The sequence below is a fragment of the Desmodus rotundus genome, chromosome 3, assembly GCF_022682495.2.
Source record: "Desmodus rotundus isolate HL8 chromosome 3, HLdesRot8A.1, whole genome shotgun sequence".
Lineage (NCBI taxonomy): Eukaryota > Metazoa > Chordata > Mammalia > Chiroptera > Phyllostomidae > Desmodus > Desmodus rotundus.
This window is the reverse complement of record NC_071389.1, coordinates 96004815-96019860: the sequence shown is the minus strand read 5'-3', so window position 1 is coordinate 96019860 and position 15046 is coordinate 96004815. Positions and strand designations below refer to the sequence as shown.

The following is a 15046-nucleotide window of genomic DNA, read 5'->3' as shown; positions in this document are numbered from 1 at the left end:
ACTTAAACCATCTTTATTTTGTTAATAATTAAATAGATCAAGATTTTAAATATATATTGATATGTTTTATTTTAAGTAGATACTTTAAATATTTTTAGAACAAAAATATTGCTAATAGAGCTTTGAATTATTTTTGTTTGTGAAACATCTATTACATCTCATGGTTCACAGGCTTCATCTTTGCCTCCATGATAAGTTGGTAAAATCATGCTAATTTGACCCAATGCCCAACAAAGTAGCAAATATTCTGGTTACCTTAATAAAAGACATGTGCTCTAGACATACATTCTAGAGAAAAAACGTATTCAGGGATTTGTTATCTTGATAAAATTTGCATACAGTGAGCTGAGGCATGGCCAGGATAAAAGTAAAAGACAGCTTATTGTTCCTTAAAACTCCTACTACTGAGAAAAAAACAACACTCAGTAGGCTTAGTTGGGTTTCGGAAGCTTACATATCCCACTCGTAGCAATCCCACTGTGACCCATTCATTGTGTAATGCAGAGAACCGCTAGCTTTAAGTGGAGTCCAGAGAAAAAGCAGGATCTGCAGCAGGTCCAGACTACTATACAAGCAGCCTGCTTCTTGGATGTACAGCCTGGGAGCTCATATGGCATTGGACTTGTCTGTGGTAGAGAAAGATGCCAGGTAAATCTTCTGCACATCCCAGTGAGGAAGAAAGAACACAACCCTTAGAGTTCTGAAATAAGGTAAAGACATTAGCAGCAGAGAATTATGTACCATTGTTGCCAAAACAGCTCCTGATGTTATTGGGTACTTACAGACAGTTAACCTCTGACTATGAAAAAGCAGGTGGCCATGAGGCCATGAGTTGGATACAGTTAGAGTCACCAAGTCATAAGGCTGGGGAGGGGACCTACAGAAATCTATAATAAAATGAAAGTGATACATTGGGAACTTGGCAGATCCGGGGGACAAGTGAGCTGCACAAACGGATGGTCTATACACCCATGGTGTTCATCATTATTGCTGTAACACATCTCCCTCAGCACTCTGTTATGCAGGGAAGAGGGTGCTCCCTATGACCAGCTGACAAAGCAGGCAAAGAGGATGGCTGTCGTGATGGGCTGGCTCAGTGGTAAGTGTGAGCCCAAAGTGGACTTCCAATACATCACAGCCTCTCTAAGGGATGGCTTTAAAAGGCAGCAGTAAATTGATCTACGAACAGACACTTGGTCATCCTTTTTGTACACACAGAGAAGTTGCCTAGGAAAGAGACAACATGTAATTGTGGGCTTTGGCAAATGGCTTGGCTGATGTTTCAGAGGTCTGAGAGGAGCAAAATAGAAAGATCAAAGGCAAAGAAGCTTGGAGAAGTGTTGGGAACCTCCCTGCCTGGTTTCAGAAGCTGCAACCTCCCATGGCTGAGGCTGAGTAAAACGACCTTGGGAACATAAGCCACTAAGGAGACAAAGCTTATCCTCCTGGCAGAGGCACAGCCTCTGCCCGCTTTATGTCACCCTGCTTGGCCCCAGGCAGATGACTGGTTAGCCAGTGACAGGTAAGATTCTTCAAGGGAGGAACGACCTAAGACAGGCACAGTCATGAAGGGGCCATCAGGGAAGGACTTGGGGGACTATAAAAAGGGGATGATGGACCGTTAGCCCTCAGCTTTGAAATACCCTGAGTCCTGATTCTATCTGTAAGGCATCTCCTAATCTCTTGGCTGCCTTACTTTCCCCGGCTGACTTAAGCCTGAAACAATGCTAGAGGCAGGTGTGGCCCTGTGCTGGAAAGGGCAGGTTTCTGAGGCAATCAGGCCTAAGAAAGAATGCATAAAATCCTGTGAACCCTGTTTTGCTAAGAATGCCCTCAATTTAAATGATAAGGGTCCAAGCATAAAGTGAGTTTGTTTCCCAAAGTTTCATGGCCCTTTGGCTATCTGACCTTGACTCAAAATAAGCCTTCATGGTTCTTGAAATGTTATCTATTGTTTGATCATTACTACCTGACAATGATTGATGAGCTTTACATGTATATGCCCTGCATTCTTATACAAATTAAACCTCATAAAAGCCCATTGAGGAACTGGCTCAAGGCCCTTCTCCTTTGAGAGATTGGCCATTTTTCCTCCCCAAGCAGATCATGTCTTAGTAGACTTATTCTCATCCATGGCAGATGGGGGCAGGGCTCTGTGGGCAGAGCCACCCCACCCCCCCTACAGAGAAGAGGTCTGTGGATAGATCTGTGGGAATAAGCACCTTGGGTGAGACTCTGTATTGATCTATTAATGCCCATTAGGGAGCATCTGCTGCAGAAGCGAGAACAAACAGCTGAGTGATGAAGATGATTCAGCCAGTTGGCTCAGCACACTTCTGTCCTCAACCAGCCAGTGTTTTCACCATGGCTTGTGAACAAAGGAATTCTGGTGGCAGAGATGAGATGGAGGTCATGCATGGTTCCAACCGGACTCATGGACTTATTCACACCAGGGCTGTTTCCTACTTTCCATAAATAGCTGCATGACCTAAATCTGATCAAAATACTAGCTCCAAATACTAATTTACAGGAAACAGAAAAGGCAGGAGAGAAGAAAACTTTAAGTCACATCAGAGGATTGCAATCAGCACACTGAGAGGAACTCCAATTTACAAATGTCTGAGTTTCCTTAACAAGTAAGCTGTAAAATCAGAGCAAGCATGGATTAAAAGATTATTCTAAAACTTAAAAAATTGCCAAGTGTGGTCCTTACTTGGATTGTAGTCTTTTAATGGAAAAAATTCTGACATTTATCAAACAATTGGAAATGTGAATGCCAAATAGACATTTTATGATATTAAATAATGATATTTTAATTTTCTGATATGATAATGGTATATATTGTATTTATGTTTTAAAAAGGGAGAGAGCAAAAAATCCCAACCTCTTAAAAATATATCCTGAAATATTTATGGATGAAATGATATAATGGCTGGTATTTGTTTCAAATAAAACCAAAGGAGGACATGAATGAGGTATAGATAAGACAGAACTACTCATAAACTGATGGTTATCAGGACTGGATAATAATGGATGCTTGAGGGTTTATCATACCCTTTCGTCTACTTTTATGTATTAGAAATTCTTTATTTCAAAAAAATAAAGCCGTGTGATTTAAACTTGTTTCCTTACCTATAAAATAGGATAAAAAAACACCCTTCAACTTACCTCAGGTAAGGTTGAGAGAGTAAACTAAGATAATATATATGAAAAAACACATTAAACACTTAAAATTACTAAGAATTTAAAATTAAATAATGTCATAGAAAAAACTCTAAATAGGGCTTTACTTGAGCCAGTGTGTAACAATCAGAAGAATTTCACATAATCCCAGAACTAGAAGGACTCTGGGTCTTTCAGCCTGGCTTCACCACTCTCCAGGGTCATCGTGTCCCTGCAGAGGCCTCAGGCAGGAGCCTGTGGGGAGAGGTTCCTTTCTCTAAGGCAGCTCTGCTTCACTCTGTCAAATGGGCTCAGGACCAGATGAAGGCTTTAAAGGCCCTAAATACTGAGAAGATTGTGGTGCCTCTATTCTTACCTATACATTGTTTGTAATGACTGATATTTAAGTAGCTCATTTTTAGTTTTGCTGCTAGAAAAATAGTAGCCGCTTATTTAAATAGAACTTTTCTCTCTCCCTCTTCCTACTTTACTGGTGTTCAGAGCATATGCTGAATATGCCTTTTGGTTAATCATAGCATTGACTGGGGTTCACAGAACATTTCATTTGAAAAGGAAGTTTCATTGTTTAAACTTTGATCAAATCTAATGTCTAATTAAATCCTCTCTCCAATAACTTACCAAGCATTTCTACAACTTTGGCTTAAACACTTCACATACCAGAGATTTACTATCTACTGAGTGACCGCAGCATATCTTCAGATTATTATTAGAAAATCTTATGTTGAGGCCAACCATGTTGTCTTCTAACTTCCACCATGGTTCTTCTGCTGCCCTCATTGACACACTGAAAAGTTGAGTTCCCTTCCACTGTCTGCCTCGGCTCAGCCAGGACCTTGAGTGGAGTTCAGGGAGTCATCTTTCTCCTCCTCCTCTCCAATCTTGATACCTCATATAGTTTCTCCAGATAGTAATAATAATCATAGCCACACTGATGAACTCACCATGTGCCTCATGCCAGTCACAGAGCTGAAAGATTTTAGAGCCAAATGCCAGTTTGTCTGATTCAGGGGTCTAGGTATTTAGCCTCTATATTATGATTTTAACCTCCCAACTAGTATGAAACAGCCTCAAAGTGCTATCTTTTCAGAACATTCAAGAACAACTAATATAGGAAAGAACTTTCTAGTAACCCTCAGACTTTGCCAATGAAGCATTATCCAGAATATGAAGTATTGAACCAAAGATTCTTCATTTGTCAATCAAAGATCCTGCCCTGAGGTGGCTAGATTAGTGAATATGCTCTCTTCTCCTTCATAAAGGTATCTCTTTGGTGCAGGGGCAGGGCATGACAGTGGCTTACTATGGCCTTGTAGCAGCATGGCAGAGTCCTTGAATCTGCTGAATGTTCTGGGGGTCACTACCGATATCTGCATTGATTTCCTATCCACCTGGGTGACATTTGCTCTACAGGAAGTTTATGACTGAGGTATGGGATCGTGTCATTGGCACTTCATTAAAACCAAAGAAGGTAGGGGCTTCTGGTTGGCTAGCTCTGGTGCTGTGTCAGTGTTCTGACTATAAGAAAGCCTGAGTGGGAAGTTTTGTGGGTTGCTGCTTTCTTAGTGTGACTTGGGCTTTTCTTCTCACCAAGAGGTGGGAAATTCTTCTAATTAGGAAGAGATGTTAAATGCAATGCTTTGAAAAGTGTCCATGCTTCCATAGTTATGAAATTCTTCAGGTCTTTTCATTTAATGAATCAACACACATTTATCAAGTTCAAGGACACTGTAAGGCACAGTGGCTGTCACATTTAGTTAAAACTCAGATCTTCAAAGAGATCAAGGTCTTTCAGTTCCTGCATGCACCAAGCCTTAACTGAGCTCTTTATTTACAAGACCAGATGTCAAATTGGGGAGTGATGAATGATTAAAGGAACTTACCTTATTCTCTCAGATTTAGAATATCCAGCTTAAAGGCCCAAATTCTCACCCTACGATCAGGCCTTACACAGGGCTGTCAAGGTGATATTCCTAAAACATATATAAAATTGTGTCACCTCTACAGCTCAGAAATCATTGATTAATCTCCATTACTCAGAGACTAACCCATTCATTCATTCACTCATTCATTCACTCACTCAAAGTGTATTGGTGCCTATGAAAATGAAAGCCATGGGCCCAGCCCCCAATGAGTTCAAGTTATAGCCAAGGAGAAGGATATGAGCATGTTTATATCTGGAGACATGGTAGCACATGCAACTCCTTTTCTCTTTGGTGCCTCTTGCTGGAATGTCCTCCCCAGCACAGCAGTACCCCCACCCTCTCTTATACCTGTGTCTTGTAACTCCTGTGTTTCCTTCAAATCTAACCTAGATGCCTTCTGGGAGATCTTAGATGTTTCTCTGTGTGCTCTGAATGCTGGAATCTCCTGGAGAGCATTACGGGGAGGAGAAAGTGGGGCCCACGGAATTTTTATTGTGTTTTCCCTGCAATGCCCTGCAGAACACACTCAGAGTATCTAAGAGAATGACTCCTCTGACTTCTCTTCCCCCCAAATCAGCATATGTTTGGTAATGCCTTTCAGGAAGATGAAAACATGTTTTCATTCTTCAGTACCTGAATGTGATGGGATTGCTCTCCAATCTCACATTTATCATGTGCCCTGCACTTTGGTAGGCACTCAGTAGGCACTGTGAGGACCATCTGTGGGGTTTGTTCAGAGGCTCAGCTCCCATCCCAGTTAGGCCTGTGCAGGGTGGGGCTCCTCACATGGGGGCTCCCTCAGCCAACCAGGGGCTCAGGGAGAGCCTTGCTATTTGGGGGGCCACTCCACCTCCATCAACTCTAGGTGAGGAACCTGGGCCCGGAAAGCTAAATGTTTTTCTGCCTGATGGGACTTGCTGCTTCTCAGATTGGCCAGTGAGCTTTGGTTTCTGGCCAAGTCCTCGGTGGGCTTCCCTGCTTTGATGTGGTTTTACAAGAAAAACATCTGTAAATGAGCAACAACCAACAGTCTTTTTTCTCTTTTAGTCCACCTTGAGTTTATTAAAAGCAGTGTTAATTAGCCGCTTGGAGTTGGTTGGGGCTGAGAGGCCATAGCCCCTCAAGAGGAGAGAATGGGTACAAGCTTCAAAGTCTAAATATCAGCATAAATTTATATAAAGCTAGGATTTCTAAAAAGTTACTCAAGTGAATGTCATTGGTGGAAAGGGGGAAGAGGAAAAATTGGAGTTAGAGACCTGGGTCTTAAATCACTCATGTTCTACCTGTTAGTTAAGGTACATACTTTTTATATCCAAACCCCAGTTTCTTACTCATAAAAGGGAGATACCAAAGCAATAGCTCAGTATAATAATTTCCAATGAAATGATGCCTGTGAAAGTTCTGTGTGATCTTTCACAGTCATCCAAGCTGTGAAGCAGTCTCCATGCTGAATATTATTCAGAGAGAAATACCAATCTTAAAATAAGGCAAAAGAATTCTTTATTAGTGTTAGAGGCAAAACGTGTTGCACAATTATTTTTGGAAAAGGCTTTTAGTTGAATTCAATGTGCTTTAATATCACATGGCAATAATAATATAGTCTATAGAAATAGATTTAATATTAAAATATTTTCACTTGTCTTTTTTTTCTAATGATGCAGAATGGTTTCTTAATTTTTATTTTGAAACAACTGTTGATCCAGAGGAAGATGGAAAAACAAAATGTGTAGGGAGATCTGTGGCCCTTCACTTAGCCTCCCTCAGTGTGAACATCTTGCATAACTGCAGTACACCATCAAAACCAGGACACTGACCTTGGCATAGCCCATAGAACTTGTTCAGACTTAACAAATTTTACATGCACTCATTTGTGTATGTGTGTATATAGTCCTGTCATATTTTATCACACATGTAGCTTTGTGTAACCATATCTACAATCAAAATCCAGAACTGCCCCATTACCACAGGGCTCCTTCCTGCTGCCCCGTTAGAGATTCACTCCCTCTCCTCCCTCCCCCTAGTCAATCCCCAACACCTGACAACCACTAATTTGTAATGTCTCCCTACAGTTTTGATATTTCAAGAATGTAACATAAATGAAATCAAACAGTAGATAAATTTTGGAAATTAGCTCTTTTCACTCAGCTTAATTCTTGTGAGGTCCACACATGTTGTGAGGCCAAGGAGGCTGCAGCAAAAGGAAACAGGGGTAGAAGTGGTCGAAGAAGCAGGCAGGGCCAGATCAGGAAGGGCCTGGGAGATACAGGGAGGAGTTTGGATTAAAGTCCAAGGATACCAAGCAGGGGGAAGCATGATGTCATTAACACTTTGGAAGATAAGTCTAGAGACAAACTCTATTTAAAGCCCCTGGGTATAACTTTACTGATTAATGGCTTATTTTTTTTATTCACAAACACTTGAACAAGAATTGAATGCTAGCAGCCTTGTTGCCACTTGCAGTCAAATGGGCATCCCTGGAGAATAGACAGCATCAAACATTTTCTGCAGCTTCAAAGCCAGAGGCTCAGCATGTATAGATTAATACAGAGGAAGAATCCTCAGATACTTTCTTCAGAGATACTGCACTGGACTTTACATGGACTCCAGGAGAACTTGCTGCCTTCTTCCCCCAACCCACCATGCACCAGGCCCCCACCCCCTATTCCTACTCAGTGGCAATCAGAGTAATCTAGGTTGTAGGTCCTTGCTTTTCATCACTTTGAATACTTCTTGCCAGTCCCTTCTAGCCTACAAAGTTTCTTTTAAGACATCATCTGACAATTTTATGGGAACTCCTTTGTAGGTAACTATCTGCTTTTCTCTTGCTGCCTTTAAGATTCTCTCCTTATCTTTAACCTTTGGCATTTTAATTACGGTGTGTCTTGTTGTGGTCCTCTTCGGGTTCACCTTCTTTGGGATTCTCCAGATGGAGTTCACCATCTTACTATTTGTCCTAAGTTTTTAAACTATCAGGTCTGCAGCCATTCAGGAATTTTTAGGAAACTTTTGTGCATGATCTTAATTCCTCATCCCTGGCTCTTTGTGGTCAGTGAAAAAAGGTCCAAACCATCAAAAAGGATGGTTCACTTGAAGTCAGATGAAAGACCCTGGCTCAGTCAGTCTGGTAGGAAGGAAACAGTGCTGCATCAGCTGGCTTCGCAGGAGGGGCCAGGGAAGGATCTCATCAACCACTCACTTAGACAACGCAGGTGGCAGATTGTGTGTACATGTATGCCAAGATCAAAATGTGTCCCCATAGAAAAATCTACCATGCAGAGCATATACTCTGGATCTTTTCTTCTGATCCATCTCATCCAGGGTCACAAACTCCTCTAGGCAGATGCTGTACAGGCCCATTCTGTAAGCTATCCTCATTTGTTCCTCTTCAGTCAGCTGAGTTGTTAGGTGATTCTGTGTAGGTATTGAATCACAGACCAGAAGTGGAACTTGCTCTGGATATGGCGGCTGCAGCTCCTCATTGGGCACCATCCCCTTGCCAAAACTAGCCCGGTAGTGGGACTGGGACTTGTGAAGCAGGGATATGTCATCCAAAGTGAGGGTCTGAGGCTGTTCCCCATCTTCTGGGGCTGGGGTGGGCCATCTGTGTACTGACAGTCTTCTTCTTGTGACTTACTTTGAACCAACAGAAACAGCAAAGGCTGTCACTCCCATGATTATTTTTCATAGGATTTTCACTTTCCTCGTATTAGCAGATTCTCTCCCTTTACAACTTTAACAAAACTAGTTGCTTTGTTATGCCCTACAGTGAGGTCCATGTAACAAGAAAATGGGGGTGGGCTCTGGACAATACCAGAAAGAAACCTCGGCCCTCAGTTGGACAACCTGCAAGGAACTGAATGCTATGAACCACCACCTGAGCTTGAAAAAGGGCCTCCCCTCACTAGAGCCTAAGAGCCTCAGCCTTGGCTGACACTTTGCTTGTAGCCCAGTGAGAGACCCCCAAGGAGACAGCCCACCTAAACCACGCTCAAACTCCTCACTGACAAAAACTGTGAGATAACAATTAATTGTTTTATTAATTGCTAAGTTTGTATACTATTTATTATTATTTTGCAGCAATAGATAATGTTGACCTTAAACAAATAGTCAGATATTTCTCTAAAAAAGTAGGTTGAATAAGAAACAATGAAGAATTATAATTTGGGACATGGTCTAATGGGGACATGGAGAACCACGCACAAGTCCAGAGAACAAAGGAGAGGAACAATCTTTTATCAAGGAAAAAGAGAGTTCAGAGAGGCTGTTATAAACAGAGTTCATTGGAGGAAATGAAGAATTGGAAGTGTAGTGGCTTCTCATAGGCTAAGTTGCCACAGTCTCAGTCTTTGCCAGACAAGGAGAACATGCTCCTCCTTCCTGCTGGGGTAGTAGTGTAGAAAAACAGCCTCCTGTTGGAGATGAAAGCATGTCTCTTCCTGTTTGGGGTAATTGACAATGAGGGGTAGGGCATAAGATCTCTCCTTACAGGCCCTCCCAACTCTAGTTTAAATGTGGGTTGTGTTTATTAGTCTTCACAAGAACTAGGAAATTGATTTTCAAATTTCCTCAAATATAGAGAGTTTAGTGGAATTCTTTTCACACAGACAGGATTTGTACACAGCTCCTCATGGGCAAAGCAGAGAAGTGAGGTGAGGCTATGGCAGTACTGGGTGTTGTTGGAGGACCAGATAGATGAAGATTCTTCACTAAAGATTATGTTCATCAGATACTAAGAAGAGATTCCTGAAGACAATCCCATTGAAATGGATTATTAAAAACTCAGTTCTAAGGGTGTTACTATGTGGGCAGGACTGGAACAATGTGAATTCCCTAGATATGCTTAGGGCCCCAGGGGACTGTGGCCCAGAGGCACACTGGCTGCTTGGATCTGAACTGCTACAAGGTCAAAGCCCTGTGATTTGGGTGGAACTCCCCTGAGACTTGAAGACCCCTGTGATCCATTACTTAAGTCTTAGGCTGGAGTAAGGATTATGCAGGATATACCACAGCTCCCCTCACCTATTATGCAGTGGTCATCCCCTGATCTCAAAGAAACCCCTCCCCACCCTATCCTGGATTAGACAGTCTCACCACCTCAGAAAGTAGAGCCTAGAGAAATTAAGAGGGCAAGAGGTGGGGAGCTCTGGCGTCTACCTAGAAGCTCATCTAGATAGGAACATCTAGATTCAAAGAATTATGTGATTGTGAAATGTAGGACAATAAAATTAAGATGCAGTAGATATATTTAAAGGAAAGGTTCAAAACCTCTCTTAGTCTTCAAATTAGTAAACATCATCATGAGATTTGGGGAAAGAGTTGTCATGGGGCCAAGCTGTGTTTGTTGGGTGGGTGGCTAGGTTCACCACTCAACAATGACTGCCCATGGGCTTCCCCTTCCAGGCTGTCCTCAAAGCTCTGGTCATTCACCCTCCAGCCATAGAAGAGAAGGAGGATCTGCCCCATGCAAGCAGAATCAGGAGGACTTCTCTGCCAGGATTTTTTGATAAATAAGGGAAATCGTGAAAGTTAATTTTTGGAAAATTGTGTCCTTCATTTTAAAAGTCCTGAAGTAGCATCACTAGGGCAAACCATCCTTATGATAAATGTTAGTTAGAATCTAAATAGTTTACATTCATTCCTTCAACAGATATTTACCAAAAATGTTCACTGAGCATATAATATGCACCAGATACTGCATTAAATTCTGGGGATATGAAAGTACACAAGATGGGCTTGTTTTGTGCACTAGCTGAGGCAGCCTCAGGGAGTTTCATATTACACAATGCCCATAATAATAGTTTTGTTACTTTATATCATTTATTATTATTGATATTTTAGATCCTCAATAACTGTGTTTTTTGTCCTGTCCTTAAAATTCAAACACCTATTAGAAAGAGTTCATCCCGAGCCCCTTTAACCATCAAGCCTAATGCGTTCCCACCTGCCATGTAATAAGATTATTTATGGATATAAGAGAGTCTTCTCTGTAAACTATAAACTGCTGTCCCTGAGGATGAGATAGATACCCCAATGATACACTTGACTGGAACTCTAAAATTTTCTTACTTTGAAATCAGATAAAACCATTTTGTAGCAATGGTTTGGGGAATATATATATTTTCAAATAAAAATGTAACTTTACACCCTGGTTGGTGTGCTTAGTGGTTGAGTGGTGGCCTGAGCATCAGAGTCACCAGTTTGATTCCCAGTCTAGGGCATGTGCCTGAGATGCAAGCCAGGTCCTCAGTAGGGGGTGTGTGAGAGGCATCCACACATTAATGTTTCTCTCCCTCTCTTTCTCCCTCCCTTCCCTTCTCTAAAAATTAAATAAATAAAATCTTTTAAAAAATGTATCTTTATTACAAAACAAAAATCTGTAATATAATGAGTAAAAGACTTCTGTTATCCTTTTAAGTTTTCTGCATTCATTTTTTAAAAAAGAAAAAACATTAGAGAAATACAAAGAGTAAACCTCCCCTTTCCTCAATAAGCACTTACCTTCCCCTTCCCCACCCACAAAACATAACCATGGTTGACAGCTGGTGTGGATCCTTTCAAGCTTTTATGACATCTAAACATACATATTTCTGAAGTAAAAATGGAACAATGTATCCACTTATAAAATGCTTTTCTCCCCACTCAATGCTACATGGCTCAACCAAATGCATCCATATTACTCTTGTGAGTACACATGAAGTCATCTACTCTATTTTGAAAGCTGTGTAGAATTCCATTACTGGCTGTTCACAATTTTTAACCAATTCTCCACTGATGGACAATCAGATTACACACAATCATTTGCCAACAATGTTATAGTGGTCACTCTTATGCACAAAACACAAATGTGTACATTCTTTTATGAATATTCCTGTAGGATACGTTCTTAGAAGTAGATTGTTTTGTAACTTATCAGTAGATTAGTTCTGATAATGAGCTGTAGTAGAAGGGGTACTAACCATGGATTTAGGTACCCCCAGTATAATGACACTGCCCAACACTCACTCTTGGAGATGTCAGTTGACCTCTCTGAGCCTTAGTTTCCCTATCCATGAAATGAAGATACGGGTCCCCATTTGTCTATTACTGTGGAGATAATTGAAATAACAAATGCAAGAGTGCTTTCAAGGAAATGAAGACCTACCCAGAGCGGGGAATGGATGGCTACATCATTAGCCCTCAGATGCATAAGCTTGGGAGAGGTTATGAAATCACCTATATGAATTAACTTTAATTTTTAAACTATCCCAGAATATTCTGAGAGTAAGGTGGTAGGTTAGAGGGACCAGAGCTTTGGACTCCAAACAAACGTGAGATTTTGTTGGCAAAGACTCCAGAGCTTGTCTACAAATATCCAGAGGACTCTTGGTTTAGACTTATACTCAGAGGCTGAGGCTGGTTCTGATGTATTCTACAGAAAAGTTTAATTATAATCACTCATTCAGCCTGCAAGAGTTTATCCTAAGAGGGGAGCTTTCATCACCGGAAGCCTTCAAGGACAGGCAGATAAACCCCTGTAGGGATCACACAGAGAGGTTTCCTGCAGGAAAACTTAGCTCCAGCATACTTGGGTGGACCCACTTCTTATCTGAGAGGTCATCAGTCTCCAGCCAAACGTGGCTGAGGTCTCTGGCTGGAACCTGTGCACTTGGAGTTCTTTTGTTATTTATCCCCCACATTGTGGCTTTGTTCCTCAAAGGTTCTGCCTACCACCAAATAAACTACATTTATTATGAAATAATGTAGCTCCACTCACTTTTATTTATCAAATCTGAGCCAATCAGAGCTTCTTCTTCCTATAAAAAAGCTAGGACTCCATTTTCAACATATGTGGTTACAAGCTCAAAGAACAATACCTAATTTGGAGAAGTTGATTGACTAGTCAAAGGACACACAGCTGGAAAGCTGCACAGACAAGATTGGAACCCAGGCCCTCTGCACTTGCAGCCTCCCTCCTGAAGCAGAGTGCTGACCCCTCAAGGAGGCCCCTTGTGAGGGCCCAATGACCTCATGACCTGCCTTTTTAGGAACTCTGGCTCTGAAGTAAAACCTACTGCACTTGTAGTTAGAAGATGGGGTGGGACGGAGCTCACATCCCAGTCCCACTGCTTTCTAGCTGTACCAACTTCTGGAAGACAGAAACAATGACACTGTGCTCTCAGAGCAGCTTTGAGGAGCAAATGAGACTGGAAGCACTCCCTAAGTACATAAAGGGGAGGTTTTCTTTCTGTGATTGAATATGTCAGGAAACAACATGTGAGGCCTAGAGAAACCCACCTGCACATTTAGCGTTAGCATCACTGCCTTTCCCGGGTCCCAGAACTGCTAAGTGTGAGGCAGCCCCTCACCCTGAAATGGATCTGTCCAGGAAGACATGATCAAGGGCTTCCTGCATTCAGCTGCCTTCTCGAGGAGCCTCAGGAGCAAAACTGCTGGGCAGGGAGAGCCAACTGATCCAGGGCCAAGCACACCTCTTCAGTTGGGAAACTTGCATTTTAATCAACCTGTATATCTGAAATGTTCCAGTAGGTAAGGGCATTTGGTGTCGTCTCTCTGTGATGTCATCCAGCCCTGGAACCATCTGTTTGTACCGGCACCCAGATAGCCAATGCAGCACCTCCCAGCAGAGAGCCCAGGAGTCACTGAACCAAGAGGGTAGAGGTTGAACACATTGGGCCCCTTCTTTTTCTAGGAAACTATGGCCCCAAAAAGGCAAATACTGAATCCAGTATCACAAAGCTAAACGAGGCACAAGCAGGGCCTTGAGCAGAGCCCACTGCAGGACACTGTTCCTCCCATGGTTCTGCTTCAGATCTCAGGCAGCTGGAGAGGCTCAGCTTGTTCATTCTCCTCTTAGAGCCCTGACCAGCCACACAATAACAGCCACCAGCTGTCACAGGCACAGCACTGAGCTCATGGCACTCAAACCTACAAGGTGGAGGCACAGTCATCTCATTTTACAGGTAAAGATCATAAGGCTCACACAAGGGGTGGACATGGCTGATGTCATACAGGTAGGAAGTGGTGGAGTCAGGATATGAACCCAGTGATTGTCGGAAAATGTCAGGAAAAAAAGAGGGCAATGATATGCATCATTCTTGTGAATAGCTAGGGATGGAGATGTGCCTGGTGAATGAAATGGGTCATGACACCTTGTTCAATGTCCTGCTATAGGGCATACGCTTGGCCCTTCAAGATGGGAGCCTCCACATGCATAACCAGGAAACCCAAGATCAGACCAAGAGAGTCATAGCCCTTTGGATTACTGGTTCTCAAACCTGAGCATACCTCAGAACCAACCGTAGGACTCTAATGTGGGAATGCCTGGGTCTCATTTCCAGAGTGTCTGATTCAGGAATTGTGAGGCAGGTCTGACAATCTGCATTTCTAACAAGGTCCCAGGTGATGCTGAGGCTGCCAATTGGACCATACTTTGAGAACCGCTGCACTGTGTCGTATTTCTGCCCCCACCCACAGCTCAGCCCCATCTGGTGGATTTAAACAAGCAACAGCCTCAGGGAGTGAGATAAGAAGGGATTTTGAAGTCAGACAAACTGGGTTTTGATTTTTCTGTTAAAAAATTGTATGACCTTCCTTAATTTACCTTCCTTCTCCAAGCCTCTAAGAATTCTCTAAAAAACGCAGATGCTAAAACCTACTTCATAGAGTAGCTGAGATTATAACCGTAAACCCCCGGTGCATAGTAGGAACTTGATTAATAACAGTTAGCCTGTGTCTGGCACATAGTAGTTTCTCTTTGATTTCTGCTTCTCCACCAGGCCTCTGGACTGCTGGGCCTGGATGCTTAAGACCCTGGAGCTGACTGTGTTCTTTAAAAATTAATCCTAAAAGCAGCATTAGCCTGATTAAAAGGCCTGCCTTCCAGCAACTGCCCCAATCCCAGAGAGGCAGCAGAGAAAATAGCTTGAGGAGGAGGGAAACTG

The 15046-nt window shown here is 42.3% G+C and overlaps 1 protein-coding gene and 1 pseudogene across 1 annotated transcript in view; one reads left to right on the top strand and one right to left on the bottom strand.

The window, feature by feature from the left end:
- THNSL2 (threonine synthase like 2) overlaps positions 1-15046 on the top strand; it is a 64089-nt gene that overhangs the window by 37085 nt on the left and 11958 nt on the right. The window lies entirely within an intron of this gene.
- LOC112297624 (RING finger protein 11 pseudogene) lies at positions 8218-10568 on the bottom strand (annotated as a pseudogene).